This window comes from Schistocerca cancellata, chromosome 3 (assembly GCF_023864275.1).
Source record: "Schistocerca cancellata isolate TAMUIC-IGC-003103 chromosome 3, iqSchCanc2.1, whole genome shotgun sequence".
Taxonomy (NCBI): Eukaryota; Metazoa; Arthropoda; class Insecta; order Orthoptera; family Acrididae; genus Schistocerca; species Schistocerca cancellata.
Window position 1 is genome coordinate 22,531,051 of NC_064628.1, and position 19,899 is coordinate 22,550,949.

Genomic DNA, 19,899 nt, shown 5'->3' on the forward strand with positions numbered 1-19,899 from the left:
TGGTCTTTCTTAATTATTGTCTAGGTATAACTTCCTATCAGAACATAGTTATTGCCATCACTTTGTAGAATTTCGTATTTTTGTCTTTCCTGGTTTTATTGACTAATGTTCTATGAACATTTTATCCTACGACTATAACGCATTATAGTACTGTGGCATTATCTATGCCCTCACTAACAAAAAAAAAATTACCTGTCTTACATGATATAAAGTGCGTCTCAGATCTTACCTAATGTGAGCCTTGATTAGTTGTCGACGGTTGGTTAGTAGTTTTAAGCTGACCCCACTTTTAATGTGTTCTTTTAATGCTGTTGCTGCTAGCTATTAATTGTCATATTACTTTCTGACATTATAGTCTATAAGGTTTCGCTGCTTTCCTTGTTGATCAGTAACGAGAGATTGTAAACAGGAGGGGCACATGTTCATGTTCCCAGTAACCGATGACTGTGGTGCGTTGTTCCATGTTGCCACTTATATATCCCCACTAAATTTAAAACTTGTTTGCCACTCATCTAAAAGGAAAGTTTCATTGCGCTTTGCGATTTATATAATAATTTTATATCGGACCTTCCATTCAGTCTTACCACAGTTCTGGACCGACCACTTCAATGCGCTCCTTTACTACGCATAATGCACTTTCAACTTATATCATGTATTTTTTATATATATATATATTTTGTTTTTTCTTCATTTTGAATATAAACCACTAAATTCAAATTGTGACCGGCCGGGCTAGTGGCCGCGTGTTCTTCTCTCAGTCAGTAGATGGCAGCACTTTTGCCACTCTGGTTTACCAATTTGCCTCCTCGTTCGCATCCGCGACTCCCTGTTCTGCGCTCACAGGACCACAGCACAGCCTAAGTGTCGTGATGTCGTTTGTATGTGTTCCCTACCCAGGCAGTCGACCGTAGTACTGTCTGGTGCCACTTGCGCATTGACATATGTTTCATAGCAACTAGCCCGAGCGGCGGTTTCGAAATGTTTTTAAAAGTTTTTAAAGTTTTTTGAAAGAAATTTGTTTTTTTTTCTGTTTTATGTGTTGAAACGTCCCCTTAGTAAAATTATACATGAACTGTGCTTAAACTGACACACTATATTTTTAGCGCAACCCAATCTGACTTTTAATAATCCCTACAAAAGAATGGCCCTGACTAACATTAACCTATACCTTCAAAAATCTTCGTTACTCGAATTACTGCAATACGGCGAGCGCCACTACTGCCAGCTAAATAAAAGATTCAAACTACTGAAGGAACTAACTACTGATAGGCATAGTTAGCAAATGAAAGATTTTGATAGAGAACAAACAATGTATTTACGTTAATAGTGTTCAAAAGTCATAATATACAGTGTGTTACAAAAAGGTACAGCCAAACTTTCAGGAAACATTCCTCACACACAAAGAAAGAAAATATGTTATGTGGACATGTGTCCGGAAACGCTTACTTTCCATGTTAGAGCTCATTTTATTACTTCTCTTCAAATCACATTAATCATGGAATGGAAACACACAGCAACAGAACGTACCAGCGTGACCTCAAACACTTTGTTACAGGAAATGTTCAAAATGTTCTCCGTTAGTGAGGATACACGCATCCACCCTCCGTCGAAAGGAATCCCTGATGCGCTGATGCAGCCTTGGAGAATGGCGTATTGTATCACAGCCGTCCACAATACGAGCACGAAGAACCTCTACATTTGGTACCGGGGTTGTGTAGACAAGAGCTTTCAAATGCCCCCATAAATCAAAGTCAAGATGGTTGAGGTCAGGACAGCGTGGAGGCCATGGAATTGGTCCGCCTCTACCAATCCACCAGTCACCAAATCTGTTGTTGAGAAGCGTACGAACACTTCGACTGATATGTGGAGGAGCTCCATCGTGCATGAACCATATGTTGTGTCGTACTTGTAAAGGCACATGTTCTAGCAGCACAGGTAGAGTATCCCGTATGAAATCATGATAACGTGCTCCATTGAGCGTAGGTGGAAGAACATGCGGCCCAGTCAAGACATCACCAACAATGCCTGCCCAGACGTTCACAGAAAATCTGTGTTGATGACGTGATTGCACAATTGCGTGCGGATTCTCGTCAGCCCACACATGTTGATTGTGAAAATTTACAATTTGATCACGTTGGAATGAAGCCTCATCCGTAAAGAGAACATTTGCACTGAAATGAGGATTGTCACATTGTTGGATGAACCATTCGCAGAATTGTACCCGTGGAGGCCAATCAGCTGCTGATAGTGCCTGCACACGCTGTACATGGTAAGGAAGCAACTGGTTCTCCCGTAGCACTCTCCATACAGAGACGTAGTCAACGTTACCTTGTATAGCAGCAACTTCTCTGACGCTGACATTAGGGTTATCGTCAACTGCACGAAGAATTGCCTCGTCCATTGCAGGTGTCTTCGTCGTTCTAGGTCTTCCCCAGTCGCGAGTCATAGGCTGGAATGTTCCGTGCTCCCTAAGATGCCGATCAATTGCTTCGAACGTCTTCCTGTCGGGACACCTTCTTTCTGGAAATCTGTCTCGATGCAAACGTACCGCGCCACGGCTATTGCCCCGTGCTAATGCATACATCAAATGGGCATCTGCCAACTCCGCATTTGTAAACATTGCACTGACTGCAAAACTACGTTCGTGATGAACACTAACCTGTTGATGGTACGTACTGATGTGCTTAATGCTAGTACCGTAGAGCAATGAGTCGCATGTCAACACAAGCACTGAAGTCAACATTACCTTCCGTCAATTGGGCCAAATGGCGGTGAATCGAGGCAGTACATACTGACGAAACTAAAATGAGCTCTAACATGGAAATTAAGCGTTTCCGGACACATGTCCACATAACATCTTTTCTTTATTTGTGTGTGAAGAATGTTTCCTGAAAGTTTGGCCGTACCTTTTTGTAACACCCAGTATATAGCAGTTCATGACATCCATTCTTACAAATGTACTGTTCCTGATGGACACACGTCCAGATCATCCGCTCTCAAAAATCCGCCATCTCACTTCCCCACATCCACCACTGCTGGTGGCTCACCTCCAACTGCGCAACGCTACGCGCTTTAACAGCCAACTGCCCAACACTACAATGGCGAATATTGCAACAATGCCGACGAGCCTCCGACTGCACACAGTACAGTCAGTGATTTTCATACAGAGCGCTACGTGGCGTTACCAATATAAAAACTTAAACAGCCTACTTACAGTGTGTTGCGGCATGTGAAAATTATCTCTCGTCTTTTGTTATTTCCAGTACGACACCTGAGGATGGGCTTATAACTGTCCGAAACCCGTCGTGTGAAAATCAAGTAATTTACGACTGAAGCTGTATTTTCAACCTCTGCTATAATGCTCAGTTGCGGATGTTCTTCCAACATGATTGTTTGTAATAAAAAAAAAAAGTCCAAGGGTGGAATTAAAATTCAAGGTGCAAGGATGTCAATGATAAGATTCACTGATGACATTGCTACCCTTAGTGAAAGTGTAGAAGAGTTACAGCATCCGCTGACTGCAAAGAACAGCGTAATGAGTACAGAATGTGGCCTGAGAGTAAATCGAAGAAAGACGAAAGCAATGAGAAGCAGCAGAAATGAGAACAGCGAGAAATTTATCATCAGGATTGGTGATCACGAAGTTAAGGAATTCTGCTACCTACGCAGCAGAGTAATCCATGACGGGAGGTGCAAGGAGGACGTAAAAAACAGACTGACATTTGAAGAAAGGGCATTCCTGGCTAAGAGAAGTCTACTAGTAGCATAGGCTTTAATTTTATGTAGAAAATTATGAGAATATACGCCTGGAACACAGCACTGTATGACAGTGAAACACGGAGTGTGGGAAAACCGGAAGAGAATCGAACCATTTCATGTGAAAGTAGAAAATAAGGTGGACTGATAAAGTAAGAAATGAGGTTCTCCGAAGAGCCGGTGAGGAAAGGAATATATGGAAAGCATAGACAAGAGGAAGCGACAGAATGTGAGGACATCTGTCAAGATATTTGGTAATAATTCCGACATTACTAGAGGAAGCTGTAGAATGTAAAATCTGTAACAGTTTGGAATATATTCAGGTAATAATTGACGACATAGGATGCAACCACTTTTCAGATGAAAATATTGCCATAGGAAAGGAATTCGTGGGCAGCTGCATCAAACGTATCGAAAGTCTGGTGACTAAAAAGAACAAAATGGGAGCAATGAGACATTCGGGAGATCAAAGTACAAAAATTGAAACTTCAGAAAAGGTCCGTAAGAATAATAACTAACAGTAGAAGTCAAGCTCATTACAAAGAACTTTTCAAAAACTAGGTATCCCCACTCCACCAAGTGAGTACATTTAACAGGCTTTCGTTTATTTCAGTTAAACATTTGTATTTCACTAATAGTTCTATAAATAGAGGCACTTTGTACTTATCTTTAGCAACGAAAAACAACCAAAAACCCAAATCATTATCTTCTGTCAGGGAACCAAATTCTATAATCAATTGCTCAAGCAGCTGAGAAAAAACAACTAAAATCACATTCAAGTTGGCAGGTGAAACGTTCGTTATAAGTAACACATGGTAGACAATAAAATATTACTTAGAGCTCTAAGAGCAAAGGTTCGGAACAAAAAAGGACAAATACAAGCACACTCTCACATTAAAATACCTAATCACCTTATAACGCTTTTATAAGCAAATGTACTTGTACCAAGATTTATAGTACATTGAAAGTAATGTCTTTTAATTCTCCTGAACGCAAGTGGAATTATTCTTGTACATGGTAATAGTGCGGATTCAAAGCTATACTCAGGCTCTTCACCGTTTTATGATAAGATATCGACTTGTTTACTTTAAAATTTTCCGAGTTTTTTTCTGTATTTGGAATTTTTGTCTTACGTAATATGTATGTGTACATTCTTTCAAACCGTGCAGTGAGTTCCTCATTTCTTTAAAAGTCTGTGTCATTATGTGTGACTCTGGCTGTTGGTAAAGCTTTCTTTTTTATGAAGCGAATGTTCTACTTTATACGAAAGCGCCACACCTCCGTGTGACAGAGAGAGAGGACTGGGTGGCTTTCAAGTGCAGTGCTACAAAATTGTAAAGGAACGAAGTGTCAGCATATTTTTAGAAGGCACCATCCAATGCAGATTCGCCTTTGACGCCTCCTACATGCAAAACTAGTGCACCTCTGACCAAGTATACGCTGGCCTGAGCAAATATAGTATCAGAGCGCTTTAGAACAAGATCATTTGCGATATGAAAGCAAGCTTCAGAATGCGTTAAATCGGATATCGCGTTTCCGCCACGTATTTTCGTAGGATTTATTGTCCATCGTGCTTCACGTCGAAATGCAAGGCAAATAAATTTCACAAACATAGTAAATATACCCACATTGATAGCACTCATGTAACTTGAAATACGTTGTCATGTTTCTAATGGAACGCTGTGGACTGTGAAATTTACTTATAATCCTCATGACGCTTTAGACACGCGTTGGAATAGCTCATATCGGTATGAACAGAAAAGTATTTAATACAATCTACATCTACATCTACATTTATACTCCGCAAGCCACCCAACGGTGTGTGGCGCAGGGCACTTTACGTGCCACTGTCATTACCTCCCTTTCCTGTTCCAGTCGCGTATGGTTCGCGGGAAGAACGACTGTCTGAAAGCCTCCGTGCGCGCTCTAATCTCTCTAATTTTACATTCGTGATCTTCTCGGGAGGTATAAGTAGGGGGAAGCAATATATTCGATACCTCATCCAGAAACGCACCCTCTCGAAACCTGGCGAGCAAGCTACACCGCGATGCAGAGCGCCTCTCTTGCAGAGTCTCCCACTTGAGTTTGTTAAACATCTCCGTAACGCTATCACGGTTACCAAATAACCCTGTGACGAAACGCGCCGCTCTTCTATGTATCTTCTCTATCTCCTCGGTCAACCCGATCTGGTACGGATCCCACACTGATGCGCAATACTCAAGTATAGGTCGAACGAGTGTTTTGTAAGCCACCTCCTTTGTTGATGGACTACATTTTCTAAGGACTCTCCCAATGAATCTCAACCTGGTACCCGCCTTACCAACAATTAATTTTATATGATCATTCCACTTCAAATCGTTCCGCATGCATAGTCCCAGATATTTTACAGAAGTAACTGCTACCAGTGTTTGTTCCGCAATCATATAATCACACAATAAAGGATCCTTCTTTCTATGTATTCTCAATACATTACATTTGGGTATGTTAAGGGTCAGTTGCCACTCCCTGCACCAAGTGCCTATCCGCTGCAGATCTTGCTGCATTTCGCTACAATTTTCTAATGCTGCAACGTCTCTGTATATTACAGCATCATCCGCGAAAAGCCGCATGGAACTTCGGACACTATCTACTAGGTCATTTATATATATTTTGAAAAGCAATGGTCCCATAACACTCCCCTGTGGCACGCCAGAGGTTACTTTAACGTCTGTAGACGTCTCTCCATTGATAACAATGAAGAACTTAGGGAATTTTTAATTCTTAGGGATTAATGCGCTATTTGTAAAATAGAGCGTGCAGCTTTGTGTACATCAAGAGCAAGGTACACAATTCTTCAGTCCATCTTTTTAGTTATTTACTAATCTAAATGTAGGGAGATTAGCGTTTAATGACAAGGTAAACAAAGATCTCACGTATTTTCTCATACATACATCATCATCCGTCCGTGGCATCACGGAAGAATACACATTAGCACGCAGACCCAGCCACCGCAGTTTCCTTAATGTATACTGGCCCCAAATAACACTGGTCTACAAAACTGAAATTAGTAAAATTTTAGAGTACCAAAAAAGGTTATCCCCAAAGTATTCTGACATGCCGTACACGAATGTGGCACTGGTTTCTCGACTACACCCACACTTTTCGTGTAAATGTTATTAGTCACTATCTGATTGTATTCGGTTTTTGTGTTCCTTAAACAATATGATTTCGTCTGCAAATGCTAATATATCAATACTAAGAGCATGAAATGCTGATGAAATATATTTTCTTACATACCCAAATTATGCTTGGACGTTTCATGCGCCTCTTGTATGTACCATTATTATCCTACAGTAGTGTCCAAGAGTAGACAGCCATCTTACATGTTCTACATTGCCCCTGCAGCGCCTCTCCTATGTACACACGGTCTGATAAAATCTTTTCCCATGTTCGTAGGAGACTTGTCCAAGAGTACCAGAAGATTACGATAATATTGTAGTAGTTCGCTGACTAACACGTCACTATCGTGGTGTTCTCTCATCTTCAAAGAAATCAGAATACCAGTAGTCCAGTTAAAGAGTACTCAAAGCGATGGCAAAATCAGGATCGTGAATAAGCTGTCTAATTTGAGGACCAAAACACACTTGCTTTCACTTTGGCTTCACTAAGCGCAGGGAATTTCTGACGTAAGTACATAAAACCAGGTCAACCCTTGTCCATTACAACAACGAAAGACTTCATAAGTCCAAGTTTTATGTGAATTGGTGGTAACAAAATGTCTTTCAAATTCACCAATGGAGCATTTGCCAAGTTCTTCCAACCAGGTACCATTTGTGTACGGGCAGGGCAAATCTGATCACGGTTGTCCCAGTTCCAAAGAAACAGCAGTTCTTTTTACACCAAGACTGTAATCATGTAAGTATCCTAATTACTTTGAAGTCAGCATAGATCTGTCACTTGTGGCTGTTATATTGAATTTTATTCAACAGAAGTTCCATACTGATGTATGTTTCCTTCAAATAAGTGGCATAAGCTACGGGGACAGGAGGATATGCTGCGAAGGAGAACGCTTTGATGGTAGTTTTGGAGCCATCAACGAATAGTCGCCATTCTGCTTTAAAATAAAAAAAAATATAAAAATAAAAAAATATAGTGTGTATGATGAAATATCAACAAAGTTAATTAAATTAATTAATTAAAGAATGTGGCTCTGAGTTAAGTAACATATTAAGCTATGTGTATAACCATTCGTTTATCAGTGGATTATTTCCTGAATGGCTGAAATATGCTGAAGTTAATCCAATGTTTAAGAAGGGAGATAAAGAAATAACGTCATGTGGGGTCCCACAAAGTTCCATCTTAGGGACCTTACTTTTTCTTGTGTATATTAATGACCTTTCATCAGTGACATTACCAGATACCAAGTTTGTTTTGTTTTCCGATGACACAAACATTGCAACAAATAGCAAATCAAGTGTAGTCTTAGAAAGATCGACTAAGAGGATATTAGTGGACATTAATCACTGGTTCCTAGGTAGTTATTTGTCACTAATTTGAAAAAACACACTACATGTAGTTCAGAACTTGTAAGGGGTGTCTCACGAGTATACGCCTAACATATGATGACAAGCAGATAGAATAAGTGGACAGTGTTAGATTCTTGGAATTATAGCTTGATAATAAATTCAACTTGGGGGGGAGCACACGACAGAACTGCTGAAGCGTCTAAACAAATCTCTATTTGCAATGCGAATTCTGTCAGTCATAGGGGATATAAAAATGAAAAAGCTGTCATTCTATGCTTACTGTCACTCCATAGCGTCATATGGGATTATTGTTTGGGGTAATTCATCAAGCCAAGCTAAAGTTTTCCGGGCACAAAAACGTGCAATAAGAGTTATATTTGGTGTGAACTGAAGAACATCCTGCAGAGGCCTGTTTGTACTTATTCCTTAATGAAATTTGTCATTAAAATGTATCACTTTTCCAAACCAACAACTCAGTTCATGGAATGAATTCTAGAAATAAGAATAACTCTCACAAAGATTTAAAGTCACTTACTCTTGCACGAAAGGTGTGCATTATTCAGGAACACACATTTACAATAACGTGCCAGGAGACATAAAAAGCTTAACCAATGAAATTCAGTTCAAGAGAAGCCGAAAGGATGATTTGGCGGGCAACTCCTACTCCATTGATGAATTTCTCAGTAGAACCAACACATTTGTGTGTGTGTTTCTATATAAAATACAATCTAACTTCTGGACCATTTCAGAGCAGTGATTTGTTCGTTGTAAATAAGTATTGTAGTGGTTCTATTATATGTTTGTTACCTTATAAATAAATAAAAACATTTTTTTAAAATTTTAAATTCAGTGCATTAATGCGATCGTAGTAAAAGAGTGTTATAAATTGATCCTTTCACATTGCGTTCATTAAAAAAATACAATCATTCCACTTGGAAACTGTGGAAGGTAAATTAGCTTATTTGTTTTAGTTTTAAATATTTGTCATGTATTATTCTTTTTCTGACATGTTCTACATCCTGGAGGACATTCTCACTACGGATAAATTGGAATGAAAGTAAATCTAATCTAATCTAATCTGATATATGTTTCAGTCTCGTAGCATTAAAGAGACCATTCATATCACTGCAGTAACAGAGCGCGTCTTCCATATCAAACAAAGGTGCGAAGCCAGCCTGGCGATGTCGAAAGAAACAGACCATAGCATCTATGTCTAGTAGATTCCACTGTTTGAGAAGCGAACTCAAAAGTTCAGCTTGTGTCTTAGAAAGATTCAGGTCCCTCACAAGATCATTCAAGTCATTTTGCGTCAGGAGATGTGGCATCATTTCTTCGAAATCGAAATCAGAACTAGAATTCTTCGCGTCTGTACTAGATTCGACCTGGATTTGAACTTCCAGTGACCACGTCTCTGGAGGAACGGAGACAGGTAAGAAAGAATCGTGCGGTGTAAGTCGAATAGCTGACTTGTTGGAGGGATAGTTGATCGTCTTTCTATTCCTGTCCTTCATCCCTGCTATTTTAGCCATGCAGAAATAGCAATCATCTATGTGGATTGGTCGGTTACCTCCATAACATCGGAACAGAATTGGCTTGTATTGGGTGAGGAGACCAGACAGCGAGGTCATTGGAGTCGTCGGATTAGTAAAGGAAGTCGGCTGTGGCCTTTCGAAGGAAGCATCCCGGCATTTGCCTGGAGCGATTTAGGGGAATCACGGAAAACCTAAATCAGGTTGGCCGGACACGGGATTGAACTGTCGTCCGCCCGAATGCGAGTCCAGAGTGCTAACCACTGCACCACCTCGCTCGTAACAACATCGGAATATCAAAAGGCATTGCCACTTAACCTTTATTCTTCACCCAGCCGTTAATAAGAGACGAACAGTTCACACAGACAGTATGTAATGGAAATTTTCGATCCTGATCACCTAACTTGCACCCGAAATAAAGATCATACAATTTCTTCATTACGAGTGTTCTCCCCAGAGATGTAGCAAAAGATAATTAGGTGATTTGAACATACCCGTGATATTATACAAAAAATAATACAAATGCTCCACTAAATCAAAACGAAACACTGGGGACAAGGTACATTTGGATCGCACTATTGACACTCGTGAATGCACAGTCAATCAGAGGAAGCATTTCTTCACGACTGATAAGAACATGGTGTTCAGCAGCCAACAGAAACAGACAATGAGTCACACACGCTGTTGCTGTGTTGTAAAAGATTAATGGCTCTGAGCACTATGGGACTTAACATCAGTGGTCATCAGTCCCCTAGAACTTAGAACTACTTAAACCTAACTAACCTAAGGACATCACACACATCCATGCCCGAGGCAGGAATCAAACCTGCGACCGTAGCAGTCGCGCGGCTCCGTGCTGAGCGCCTAGAACCGCCAGACCACCGCGGCCGGCTAAAAGATTAATAATATGGAATCTTTACGGTAGTCGCGTCATGAGGTCGACCTTAAAAGGTTGCATTTCTTGAGAAAGCCAGCTCTTTGCTTTTTATAACCATTCTTACGTAATGAACTACTTTTAAAACTGAGGTGCGCTAAGAAAAAAAAATTCGTGGATGGGGGATCAAAATATGTAAGAAACACCCATTTCCACTCTTGAAAATCTTTTATTGGTGACATGCGTAATGATTCGTGCTGATATGCTCACACTGACAATGACATGAATTTGTATGACATTACTTAACCCTCAAACACACACACACACACACACACACACACACACACACACACACACAATCTTTCCTGGCATGAAAAGCGGCCTGCCTCTGGCCTCACCCACCGCCTGCTCCTATGGCTGCGGTGAGGAATTGCTGTATTCCACAACAGTCATGCCAATAGCTTGGTCACGGGCGCGTGCCTTACACTTTACCTTCGTAAATATATACTGGGTGTTTCAGGACTTCGACGAAAAATTATGAGGGATGATGGATCACACAAAGAAGATCATTATTTGTTAAGCGAAGTATACATTTTGAAATAATTCCCATTTATTATTCCGTCTCAGTTGCACATGTTTTTTTTTTTTAGATTTCGTGTTTCGATCCTTCAGGATCATTTTCAGATCTAAGTAGTTACACCAGGAACGAGTTTTCTCTGCTCAGAACCATATATACTCTGATATGTGGTTTGAAGTGGAGGAGACGATTTGATGACGCAACTACAGGGTGTATCAAAAATGACCGGTATATTTGAAACGGCAATAAAAACTAAACGAGCAGCGATAGAAATACACCGTTTGTTGCAATATGCTTGGGACAACAGTACATTTTCAGGCAGACAAACTTTCGAAATTACAGTAGTTACAATTTTCAACAACAGATGGCGCTGCAAGTGATGTGAAAGATATAGAAGACAACGCAGTCTGTGGGTGCGCCATTCTGTACGTCGTCTTTCTGCTGTAAGCGTGTGCTGTTCACAACGTGCAAGTGTGCTGTAGACAACATGGTTTATTCCTTAGAACAGAGGATTTTTCTGGTGTTGGAATTCCACCGCCTAGAACACAGTGTTGTTGCAACAAGACGAAGTTTTCAACGGAGGTTTAATGTAACCAAAGGACCGAAAAACGATACAATAAAGGATCTGTTTGAAAAATTTCAACGGACTGGGAACGTGACGGATGAACGTGCCGGAAAGGTAGGGCGACCGCGTACGGCAACCACAGAGGGCAACGCGCAGCTAGTGCAGCAAGTGATCCGACAGTGGCATCGGGTTTCCGTTCGCCGTGTTGCAGCTGCGGTCCAAATGACGCCAACGTCCACGTATCGTCTCATGCGCCAGAGTTTACACCTCTATCCGTACAAAATTCAAACGCGGCAACCCCTCAGCGCCGCTACCATTGTTGCACGACTGACATTCGCTAACGATATAGTGCACAGGATTGATGACGGCGATATGCATGTGGGCAGCATTTGGTTTACTGACGAAGCTTATTTTTACCTGGATGGCTTCGTCAATAAACAGAACTGGCGCATATGGGGAACCGAAAAGCCCCATGTTGCAGTCCCATCGTCCCTGCATCCTCAAAAAGTACTGGTCTGGGCCGCCATTTCTTCCAAAGGAATCATTGGCCCATTTTTCAGATCCGAAACGATTACTGCATCACGCTGCCTGGACATTCTTCGTGAATTTGTGGCGGTACAATCTGCCTCAGACGACACTGCAAACACCTCGTGGTTTATGCAAGATGGTGCCCGACCACATCGCACGGCCGACGTCTTTAATTTCCTGAATGAATATTTCGATGATCGTGTGATTGCTTTGGGCTATCCGAAACATACAGGAGGCGGCGTGGATTGGCCTCCCTATTCGCCAGACATGAACCCCTGTGACTTCTTTCTGTGGGGACACATGAAAGACCAGGTGTACCGCCAGAATCCAGAAACAATTGAACAGCTGAAGCAGTACATCTCATCTGCATGTGAAGCCATTCCGCCAGACACGTTGTCAAAGGTTTCGGGTAATTTCATTCAGAGACTACTCCATATTATTCCTACGCATGGTGGATATGTGGAAATTATCGTACTATAGAGTTTCCCAGACCGCAGCGCCATCTGTTGTTGACAATTGTAACTACTGTAATTTCGAAAGTTTTTCTGCCTGAAAATGTACTGTTGTCCCAAGCATATTGCAACAAACGGTGTATTTCTATCGCTGCTCGTTTAGTTTTTATTGCCGTTTCAAATATACCGGTCATTTTTGAAACACCCTGTACTTAGATCTGAAGATGATCCTGAGTGGTCAAAACGCGTAATGTAAGTAAAAGGTGCAACTGTGAAGGGAAAATACAAGGTGTGTTTTTTAAGTAAGTACCGTTCTGCAATTTAAAAAAGTACGTGCTAAGATATCTCAATAATTTTATTTTTACGTAAAATCCTGTACCTTAATCTACTTTTCTGCATAATTTACGTCAATATTGTCCGCCCCCGTTAGCTGAGTGGTCAGCGCAGCGGAATGCCACGCCAAGGGGCCCAGGTTCGACTTCCGGCTATGGTAGGAGATTTTCTCCGCTCAGGGACTGGGTGTTGTATTGTCCTCATCATCATTTCATCTTCATCTCCGACGCGCAAGTCGCCCAATGTGGCGACGAATGCAATAAGTACCTGTCCTCGGCCGAACTTCCCCGAATGGGGGACTCCCGGCCCACAATGCCGTACGCTCATTTTATTTTCCGTCAATATTGAGGCACTTGTCATAACGTTGTATCAGTTTTTAAATACTTTCCTCATAGAAGTCTGCCGCCTGACTTGTTAACCACTGCATCACCACTGTTTTGACTTCGTCATCGTCTTGAAGACGCTGACCGCCCAGGTTTTTCTTCAACTGCAGGAACAGATGGTAGTCACTGGGCCCAAGATCGGGGCTGTACGAAGGATGACCTAGAGTTTCCCATCGAAAAGATGTGATGAGATATTTGGTCTGATTCGACACATGCGGACGGGCATTGTCTTGCAGCAAAACGATTCCCTTGCTCAACTTCCATGGACTGTTGCTTTGATTCTGGTGTGACGTTGGGCACCCAGGTTTCATCGCCCGTTACAATTTGGCTTAAGAAATCATCACCGTCGTTATGGTACTGCTCAAGGAAAGTCAATGCACTTTTGGTTTTGTGCACATCCATCAACATTTTCGGCACCCAACGTGCTCACAATTTTCGGTAATTCAAGTGCTCGGTCATAATGCCATACAAAACACAACGAGAAACATTAGGAAAGTCATCCCGCAAGGAGGAAATCGTAAAGCGTCTGTTTTCTCTCATCTTGTTGTCCACTTCCTGCACCAAACTTTCATTAATGACCGAAGGGCGTCCACTCCGTCGTTCACCATACAAATTTGTGCGGCCATCTTTAAACGCTCTCACCCACTTTCTTACCACTCCATCACTAATAATGTTTTCTCCGTAAACTGCACAGATCTCACGATGAATATCGATCGCTTTTAGGCCTTTAGCATTAAGAAATTTTGTAAGAGCCCGTACTTCACAGTCGGTGGGAATCACGATTATTGGAGGCATCTTAAACACTCAGTACACAACGTAAACAACGTAATGCCGTCAGTGCGTAGATTAAGGTACAGGCTTTCATGTAAAAATAAAATTATTGAAATATCTTAGCACGTCTTTCTTTAATTTCAAAAAGGTACTTACTTAAAAAGTACGCCTCGTAAATAAGAATGATCGTAAACATCAATACAGTTGCCGATTCTCTCAAGATGAATAAGTCGGCTATAGTAATATAAGTTTTGGTCCGCTTTGGTTATTCAGTGGAATCGTACCAGTTCTGTCACATAGCTTGTGTTGTAATAATGTGTCTTCAGCTTCTTTTTTTGTAATATTGTGTCTTAAGTTTCGTGCATCTTACCCGTCCGCAACTGAGGTTTTCTTGCGTGTAAACACGGGGTATTGATTTGATGAGCACACTGACATGCTTATGTGTTACAGCGAGGCGAGGGTAAACTTAAGAGCAGCTCTCCGTATCTACGAAAATCAGTTTCCTGGCAGAAGAAACGCACACGAAGGTACTTTTGCTGCAGGTCATGGACGCTTGCGAGAAACAAGGAGTTAAGGAGTTTGCGTCCTTAGCATGTTGGTGGCTGTAAGCTTGGCGTAAGTTCAGCAGATTTTAATGGTAAAGTGATCTGTATATTTAATAATGGATTTTCAAGCAACACTCGCATGCATGGCAACAGGTCACGTATCTGTTTTCAGAGTGTTTCAGGATACAAAATACACGTGTGTCATCCTCAAATAGAGCAGTTTCTAGAACCAACTGGTTATGCAAGTCGTACACAGTTTGCACCGTGGTTCGTACGCAGAACAGTAGATAATGTTGCCTTCCATACACATGTTTTTACTACTATTTACGGATGAGGCCTTCTCTACACGTGACAGTAGGAAGTACCATATCGCCCGCAGCTCGTGGTCGTGCGGTAGCGTTCTCGCTTCCCACGCCCGGGTTCCCGGGTTCGATTCCCGGCGGGGTCAGGGATTTTCTATGCCTCGTGATGGCTGGGTGTTGTGTGATGTCCTTAGGTGAGTTAGGTTTAAGTAATTCTAAGTTCTAGGGGACTGATGACCATAGATGTTCAGTCCCATAGTGCTCAGAGCCATTTGAACCATTTTTTGAACTATCATATCTGTGGACTATGAGAACCATTTTGCGGTTGATGTTAGATTTTTGGGGAACTCTGAATAGGATGGAGACCTGTTGCGTGGCAGAAGTGACGCCCCTTGATTACTTCCTTTGGGGACAGGTCAGGAGTATGGTTTACGTTATTCTATTTATCATTATAGCTCAGCTGATAGCCCGAACACTCATGCATTCTGCCAGATCCGACACACTCCAGGCGTCCTCTCTAGAGACGGAAGGGCACTGATAGTAAGTCACAGGGTGGTTGGTTCAACCATTTTGTAAACTACTGTCAGAATATGCCTAACAATAATAATCGGTAATTTCGTGGAGTTGTAATTGTTCATTAGTGTCTTAACGCGTTTGAGTCTATATGTTCGCTAATAAACAAAAATTTCCCTGTTTCTGTGACCTGTCGTTTCTCAGATCTTGTCGTTGAAGTCCTGAAAAATCACTCTAAGACAATAACTCAGAAAAGTCGCACCACAGAGAAGTTCAACACAAATTGCGATTCACACAGATATGGGCGGAAAAGGCGAAACTGTAAACTTTAGCGGCCGATGGATGAATGTGTGACCCTTCGGCGGAATTTCGCCTTGCAACTGGCAAGGATTAAACGGGGGACTTGTAGATTCCTGGGTATAACGTCGGAAGTAGCTATTCCCCGCGGACAGCCGTATGAACGACATACACAGATTCAGCATTTGAGAGAGAACGTGTAGCTGGCCTTGTAACGCCGGAAATGTATATCCTCCTATTTCCATCCCTTGTACTACAATTTTTTTCTTTATTTTTGTTACCTCAAGATATGACATTTCTGTCTCTTTATACACTCCTGGAAATTGAAATAAGAACACCGTGAATTCATTGTCCCAGGAAGGGGAAACTTTATTGATACATTCCTGGGGTCAGATACATCACATGATCACACTGACAGAACCACAGGCACATAGACACAGGCAACAGAGCATGCACAATGTCGGCACTAGTACAGTGTATATCCACCTTTCGCAGCAATGCAGGCTGCTATTCTCCCATGGAGACGATCGTAGAGATGCTGGATGTAGTCCTGTGGAACGGCTTGCCATGCCATTTCCACCGGGCGCCTCACTTGGACCAGCGTTCGTGCTGGACGTGCAGACCGCGTGAGACGACGCTTCATCCAGTCCCAAACATGCTCAATGGGGGACAGATCCGGAGATCTTGCTGGCCAGGGTAGTTGACTTACACCTTCTAGAGCACGTTGGGTGGCACGGGATACATGCGGACGTGCATTGTCCTGTTGGAACAGCAAGTTCCCTTGCCGGTCTAGGAATGGTAGAACGATGGGTTCGATGACGGTTTGGATGTACCATGCACTATTCAGTGTTCCCTCGACGATCACCAGTGGTGTACGGCCAGTGTAGGAGATCGCTCCCCACACCATGATGCTGGGTGTTGGCCCTGTGTGCCTCGGTCGTATGCAGTCCTGATTGTGGCGCTCACCTGCACGGCGCCAAACACGCATACGACCATCATTGGCACCAAGGCAGAAGCGACTCTCATCGCTGAAGACGACACGTCTCCATTCGTCCCTCCATTCACGCCTGTCGCGACACCACTGGAGACGGGCTGCACGATGTTGGGGCGTGAGCGGAAGACGGCCTAACGGTGTGCGGGACCGGAGCCCAGCTTCATGGAGACGGTTGCGAATGGTCCTCGCCGATACCCCAGGAGCAACAGTGTCCCTAATTTGCTGGGAAGTGGCGGTGCGGTCCCCTACGGCACTGCGTAGGATCCTACGGTCTTGGCGTGCATCCGTGCGTCGCTGCGGTCCGGTCCCAGGTCGACGGGCACGTGCACCTTCCGCCGACCACTGGCGACAACATCGATGTACTGTGGAGACCTCACGCCCCACGTGTTGAGCAATTCGGCGGTACGTCCACCCGGCCTCCCGCATTCCCTACTATACGCCCTCGCTCAAAGTCCGTCAACTGCACATACGGTTCACGTCCACGCTGTCGCGGCATGCTACCAGTGTTAAAGACTGCGATGGAGCTCCGTATGCCACGGCAAACTGGCTGACACTGACGGCGGCGGTGCACAAATGCTGCGCAGCTAGCGCCAGTCGACGGCCAACACCGCGGTTCCTGGTGTGTCCTCTGTGCCGTGCGTGTGATCATTGCTTGTACAGCCCTCTCGCAGTGTCCGGAGCAAGTATGGTGGGTCTGACACACCGGTGTCATGTGTTCTTTTTTCCATTTCCAGGAGTGTATATTGTGATTGTTTTACTATTTGTATATATATATATATATATATATATATATATATATATATATTTATGCATTTATGTCGATGTATAATTGGTTTGTTTCGTAAATATTATTTGTATTTTTACGCTGGGTCTTGCCTAGGGAAAACTGCTATCGAACGATTACATCGATAGGTCGTGTGAAGAATCAAAGTGTGTAGGATCTTTGGTAGTGTTAACTCTGTCGCGTGGAGTGCGGGCAGGGAGGGTCTGGCTAGAGTGGCGAGTGGAGCAGGTGTGTTGTGTGAAGCTCCCGCGAGTTGCCGCGCTTTCGGGGTTTGGCAGCATGTAATTGCGCTCGACTTGCGATGATAGTCGAGGACGGGAAGCATTAGCTGGCGCCCATCAAGAGCCCGTTTCGTCTGGTGACCGTGTCGAGAAGAAGGCGCGCCAACATCCAGCTTCTGCAACAGCGACGGCCGACAATGGGTGACTGTCGCCACCTCCTCGATCGACGGCTTCAAACCTTCAATCAACCAACAAGGAAGACTGGAAGCACGTAAAGTTTTAGAACTGTATGGCAGACCTCAGCTTTTAAAACTGTTCAAATCACTAAATTACAGCAACGTAGCATGAACCTTTGTAGCTCATTGTCCCAATTGCATTACCAAGCAGGGTCCCTTCCTTTTCCGAAATGAACCCGAGTGTCGTTGAAATTCAAACGCCAGCATTAAAGTAATATTATAGCATTTCACTGCTATAATTTTAAAGTTCAGTTAAAGTATTCATAGCTGGCTACAATATTTAGATTACACAAGCACAAATTAAGAGTACGAGTTTTGTTACCGTATTTTAGCTTACCTGTGACTGCAGCTCAGCTCGGTACGTACTAAATTTTACTATTGTTAATTGTTCAGAATCATTTAATTCAAGTTCAAAGTTAAATCCCTTATTTCTAAATTGCGTAGATTCAAGCAGCTTTTGAAATGATTGTTGAGGTAGTCCAAGACTAACCGTATTTTACTGAATTTCGATGTGCTTCAGAAAGAAAGCTCACTATTAACTTCAGCAACTAAATTAACTTTCGATTTTCCGGTTTTATTAATTCTTTTGTTAATTTGAGTCAGAGTGTAGCGAAATTTATTACTTCTGACAAACTTTCAGTTTTCACACTACACGTGTCAACCTTCAGTTGCCACGCTTCTAGTGCTAATTATATGTGTAATAACCTTTCTTTTTCAGTTACTGTAGTAATTGTCCTTAGCACTGGCGACCGTAATTTCCCCCAAATCTCAAATATCTAATTACCGCTAGTTAATTGTTAACGTAACGGCCGCACATTTACTTTCTTTATTAACTTTACCCCTATTTCAAAATTAATTTCCACCAGTTTCATTAGCATTTTTCCTTTCATTTAGATGTAACCCTTACCTCCCTCTTTACCGACAAATTAATCTCGGTGCCGATTGCTTTTCCCAAATTTCCATTAGGTGCACACGGTTAAATTTTTCACTGTCATTAAGGTCGATAAGTGAGGGGGAGGTTGCGCATTGACCTCTGTACACCAACAAGCCCGTTTGCAATGGTGTCGGGTCATTTGGCCTGAAATTCCATTCACTGGGTAGAATTGTCCCGAGTGATGAGTCCCGTTTCGAACTGATCCCCGATGATCAACCCGCCTGCAGACACCCCTGGCAGCGGTGAGATACAAACTTCACTGTCGCCTCTCGTACGCCCCGACAACCTGGACTGGCGGTGTGGCATAACATTTCATATCATAGCTGGTTGTCATCGTCGGGCACCCTGAGAGCACAGCGGTAACTCGAAGATGTACTACGCCTCACCCTTCATGACAACCCATCTTGGCCTTACATTTCAGCAAGATAATTTCCCCCTCCCCCCCCCCCCCGCGCGCCCGTCCCCACACACAAACACGAGGAAAGTTTGTATTGTTGGTCTTCATATCGCCAACCCTACATAGACCAGCAACGTCGCTAGATCTCTCCCTATTTGAGAACATTTGGAGTATTACGAGGTGCATTCAAGTTCTAAGGCCTCCGAATTTTTTCTCAGGACTGGAGAGAGATAGAAACATGCGCATTGTTTTAAAATGAGGCTGCGTTCATTGTCAATATATCCCAGAGATGGCCGCAACGTACGGCAGATGGAATTTTACCGCCAGCGGCGAGAATAAGAACTGTTTTAAATACTTAAAATGGCGACGTTTTCCTTACTTGAACAGCGTGCAATCATTCGTT